Below are 6,000 nucleotides of genomic sequence, written 5' to 3' on the forward strand. Positions count from 1 at the left end.
TTCCCTCAACTAATGTCAATCTATGCAAAAGACTGAAACTAGTGAAACAAATGTCAAACTGTTGACAGAACTCTAACAAAAAAGGACTGGTCCATCATCTTAATAGATAGAGAAATTTCCCTGAGACAAAGCTGTGAGTATTGTTTGTCCTATGTATGTATTTATCTGTTTGTATTTATCTATTGAACAAGATAAATACATAGATGTTCTTGTGTTTTTGTACTTATTACATAGTGAGGACCAAAACCTATTTTTTGCTACAGAGTGAGGACATTTTGGCCGGTCTTCACTTTCTGAAACAGCTTTTTGAGGGTTAAGACTTGGTTTTTAGGTTCAGGTTAGAATTAGGGTTAGGTTAGGATTAGGGTTAGGGTTATGGTTAGAGTAAAGGTTAGGCATTTAGTTCTGAGGGTTAAAGTTAAGGGTCGGGGGCTAAGGAATGCATCATGTCAGTGAGTGTCCTCACAAAAATATGTTTGTTTGTGTTTATGTATACCAAAATCTTTTAAACAGTCTCTCGTAGTTCTTATATATATATAACTACACAAAAATGGGCAAACAAAGTAATTTAATTCTTTGAGTCACTATGCAAATATGAATGCAATTGGACAACCAGCAAGCCATTGCAAAATGTGGTTAAGCCACTAGTTTACATGTCTCACTACTCCCCAACACTGCAGTACGAGGACTAGATATTTTGCCTCATCTCTTATATTAAAATTGCTTTAGGAAGGGGATCATTTCACAGCCAGTAAGGGTGAGAGCAATAATGTACATAAGGGCAAAGTAATATTTTTTAATACAGACTTTATAAAATGTAAACTTTCTAATATGATGAAGTACTACTCCTACATTGCCAAATTAGTACTTTTTTCAAGTTGCTTATTTGAATAATTTGTGCATACATGGAATATAAAAAACTGCTGGCATCAAGTGAAATTAGCTGATACGTCTATATCACCAAAGCTGCAGGAGATGCACTATATTGTTAAGCATATACACATTACAAATATAAGCAGTATATGAGGGGGAAGCACTGATTACCATTATACTATATACATCCTAACATTAAAAATGATTATGGAGCATTACTTCCCTTTGTTTATTTTAAGTCCTGTGTTGTATTCCAGTAATACCATTATGTCAGAGGCAGTGCCTTTTATTTGTGGTTTGTGGAAGTAATTAGGTAGTTGATGTTAACCAACAATACAAAGACTGCCCAGGAAGAACCTATACAAGTGCCTAGACTGTCTGCCATAAAAACATTCATGCTGTAAAGACGAGATATTTTTATGGAGTATGCAGTTCAACATAGGCTCAATACCAAACAACCTAAATCTTTGTGTTAAATCACATATAGTATATTAGCTTAGAAATCCTACTCATATCACAAATCAGCTCACTTAAAAGTCTTAATAGATAATATTTAGGGTACTTGTTCTCACCTTTTACAAATTAATAAATAAATGAAAATAAATAGAGACGTACTGTGTCTCTTGTTGTAAGCTTAATTTAGTAAGAGCTGGTGATCCTATCGCATTTGGGAACTGTATGTGAAGATTATGGGGGAAAGAACAGTCAAACTGGATATTTTAACTACACATTGCCTTCCAATACAAATTAAATATCAGTGCGTAATTGTGCCTGTCAACACATTTATTATAAAAAAGTCCCCCCCAAAAACGGTTTTCTTATTCATATCTTAGAAATAATGGCTGTCTGAATACCTGGATATCTCTCTCCCATTCTCTTGCTCTCTGTGCACATATAAAACCACCTAAAACTGCAAAAGTAGTTTATTCAGTTAATTCTAAATGTGTCTGCAAAACATTTACTATAGTCGTTTTCCATTTGTTTTTTCCTCATATGTGTAAGTACCATGACAAGTTTTTATAATTACATTTGTTGGAACATTGGAGAAAAGGTATATTTAAGATGAAGTCAAAGGTTCAGGAGGTTAATGAATCCCATATATTTACCTAATAAATTATGGGTGTTAAGTCTTCTTTTTAGATAAAGACCCTGGCTGTCTGTGTCACTCTGCATGTATGAGCATGTGTGCTGCTGAAAAATAAAAACATACTTACCAGTCTACTCTGGTTCCTAGTGTCCGATGTGATATCCTGCTGAGAAGCTACATTTCTTCTCTCTGCTGTGGCTCAGTTGCTGCTGTGTGTCTGCAAACCCCAGCTTCACCTTTGACAGCAGCGGACCTGCTTAGATCTAAGCTGTTAAGGCAATGTCAGTTTGCTGAACTTGTGTTGAATTTGGGACCATTCAGATGCTTCTCTGATGGAACCGTGTGATGGAAAAGAATCTAAAATGCTAAAAGAATCTAAAAAAAAAGAAAAAGAGAAGAATCTAAAATGCTTAAAACTTTAGCACAGTAGTTAATTAGTAGTCAAGTCAAAGTCATGTCCAATTTTATTTATATAGCCCAGTATGACAAATCAAAAACTTAGTGTTCATTTTGGCAGCTGGTTTTGATGGAGTTTTAATCTTATACTGGTCTGTTTCCTTTTTTGAAATTTTGCCAGATCATCTGATGTGCTCAGTGTAGCTTTTGTTTATTGATCAATTTAAAAGACGTACATGAAGTGAAAGAGAACTATAGGAAAGTGGGGTGGCTTGTTTTATGTATTAAAACTCCAGCCTCAGGAGCTCTTTTTATGCTTCTGTTCTGTTGTGAGCTGCTGAAAAGAGAGACACAGCACTGGGACATTTTGCTCTGTGCAGCGCTGGAACTCATTTTTCCTCTCTACCTCCATGTGGGTACATACAGTAACTTCTCTTTGGTCAGCAGCTTATTGCCTTTGACAGACAGCTGCTTTTTTAGTTTTCCTCTTTGTCACAGAGCTTTTTCTTAAAGCTCTCTTCCCCTCTGTGGAAAGCCAGCTGCTTTCTGTCTCCGAGAGCAGATTCAGGAAGCTCTCTGCTTTCTGACTGAGCTCTTTCTGGTGGCTCACATCTGTTTCAGCCAGCGGCTTTATTAGTCATTCTTCCAGGGTGTCTGCGTTCAGTTTGTTCTGCCCCAGAGCTGTCTGCACAGCACTCAGCTCATCCAAGGCGTCTGTGAGCATTAGTGTGAGCTTCTTCTGAGTTTCCCTGATAAGCAGCTTGTCCTTCTTACTGAGGAGATTTTTGAGCTGACTGACTTTTCTTTGCCACAGCTTGTCACAACAGCAGGTCCTCACCCTCTCAGTTTCCTCTTTCTGGGCACAGAGGATCTGTTGAAGAAAGACGATCTGCTCATCTCCCTTCTGCTTTTCGTCCACTGCCTCCTCACACTCTCTCATCAGAGACGGCTACATTATAATCTTGATGTAGCTAGAGAGTTGGCAGCGAAGAGAGCTGCTCTCCATCTTGGCCTTCTGGAGGTCGGTCGTCAGCTTGGTGTTGTTTTGCTTAGTGAGATCCAACTTCCTTTACATGGCCCTATTTTCACCCAGCAGCTTCTGTCGCTCACTTTGCCAAGCCTCCCTCTCCTTCAGGGCCATGATCTTTGCAGCAGTCCTCAGCTTTTCTGTTAGCTCTTTCTTTTCAGCTTCCATCTGTCTCCTTGTGTCTTCCACTTCCTTAATATAAACTTCTGCAGAATTAATTTAAAGAAATACATGATCACACTGTCATATCACAGAATAGATTTGTTTTTCTTCTTCTCAATCTGACAGTGAGACTAAAAGAGAAACAGTAAATGTTGATCTTAGGTAACCGTGTATCCTGGCAGCCTGAATATGAGAAATGACTTCAAATTATCACCACCCTCATTTAAAATGAGTAAGAAAATTTTTATCTCATTTGTAGTTTGTTTTATCAACCTCATTCTGTAAAGTAGCTAGTAGATAAAGTCATCAAATGTAGTGAGTTCAAAGTACAATATTGTTCTCTGAAATGTAGTGATGTTGAAGTATGAACTAGCAGAAAATGAAAATACTCAACGTACAGATACCACAAAGCTGTACTTAAGTACAGTATTTGAGTAAATGTATTTAGTTGCTTTCCGCCTCTGTTACCTAATAAATTGGCCAGCTAGTCTAAGAGTTGGTTCTGCATGTCCACAGAAAAGCTTCATGAAGCCATTTTGCATGGTCATGTTACAAAATCACTTAGCATCATGATGCTCCCTCCACTGCACTTCACTGTTTTTGCCAAACCGAGGTGACGAGAGCCAGACTTCCAGGGAAAAATGACCAAGTTAGTGGAGACTACAACACATTCAGCTGGTGGGCATCAAAATAACACACAAATTGACCGACCAGGTGGCTTGTGAATGAACTTACCTGGATGTAACTGGTTGATTATTACTGAACTATAACTGAAAGTAGCAACACAGTGACATCCTTAGTTTAGCCAGCTGCTGTTACAGTCACACTGTGCAGATGACATGTTCTGGCATGATTTAGCTACAAGCACAAACGATAATAGTTTGAATCCTTATCGTACTACTATAAATAATAAATTCACAACATACCAGCCAAGCAGAAAGAATGTTAAATCTCTTCTCTGTCAACTCTCTCCACCTGTTGAAGGGGTTATAATCTAAATCCAGCTGTTAGTTTCTTTTCTTCCTTCTTTTCAACTCTCATTTCCTGACCTTCTTTATGATATAGCTGTCTCAGCTAACACTGAAATCATTAGCTTGCCTGCAGTGATCGATAATGATAATCACTTTTATTGGCCAAGTATGTTACACACAAGGAATTTCTCTCTGGTACAGAATCTGTAGCACCAACTCACACACACTGTGTTTTCATTCCTTGTGGGAACATTACACTGACTTAGATTGCCTTCAAAGGACTGAAACACCACCAAGGGGGATAAATATCTCCGGCTCAACACCAGTCAGTCAGAACTGATGAAGACTCTTGGATGAGAGGTGAAATGTCTTCGATCTAGAAATCTAAGTCCAGTTGATTTTTTCTAAGGTTTTTTCAGTTTACTATGACCTGGATGACTGAGAATCTGCACAGACTGACTTAGATTAATTTCCTGTAGACCTATCAAAACCTTAACCATAACCACTACTTGACTAACTCTAACCCTGACCCTAACACTTAACCTAACCTTAAACCATGTTGTCACCCTAAAATTCAATGATTTCCTTGTGGGGACCACCCTCTGGTCCGAACCGCTGACCTTTCAGTTAGGGGACAACAGCGCTACCTCCTGAGCCACAGCCACCTCAAGAACAAAGTTTCTGAGTGCCAGGCGCTCCCCAGTGCCGTGTTCCTTAGAGGAGCTTGGAACAGTACAAAACCAGGTTGATGTGTGGAGTGGACAGAGCGAGCTCCTGTTCTAGCTCCCTGCTGCAAAAATCTATTCAATATGCCTGTCCCTGGGTGAGGAATGTATCAGATATTAAACAGATAAGAACAGATACTACACCTGAACTTAGCCAAAAGGCCAAGAAGCCAACAAAGCTGAAGTGAGTTCATGTATTGATAGACAGCCATGAGTTCCCACCCCTGACGGTGGCCCTTTCTGATTGGTTAAGCATGCCATCCTGGTCAGAAACCTTTAGAAGGGATTGCTGTCAGGCTTTGTGATGGGACTGTGGTCACAGAAGCCCTCAACAGCAAGTCTCCTTATTTGATTTGATTTGATTTGATTTATTCTTTCAAGCATGTAAAAACAGTTGATATGACAACGCACATAATTTTAAACATAATCCAATATCAATTTGCTTATACCTAGTACATGCTTGAATGTAGGAAGAAGACAGACTTATCCAGTCCTACCCCATGACATCATCTTACCATCATTGGTTTGCAAGCAGTAAATGATTCACTTCTACCCACACAAGTATTATACTAAAAAAAGATTATAAGTGTTAACATTCTTACATCACACAAGTAATATACTAAAGAATTATTACAAAATGTACACCACACCCACAATTGTCCATGTAATTAATCATTGAGCTTGTTCTTGCATATACCTTGACTGACACATACCTTTATATTTATGGTTAAACTCGTTAATTCTATTACTATTTTTTAA

Source organism: Monopterus albus, unplaced genomic scaffold (genome assembly GCF_001952655.1).
Source record: "Monopterus albus unplaced genomic scaffold, M_albus_1.0 scaffold117.1, whole genome shotgun sequence".
Lineage (NCBI taxonomy): Eukaryota > Metazoa > Chordata > Actinopteri > Synbranchiformes > Synbranchidae > Monopterus > Monopterus albus.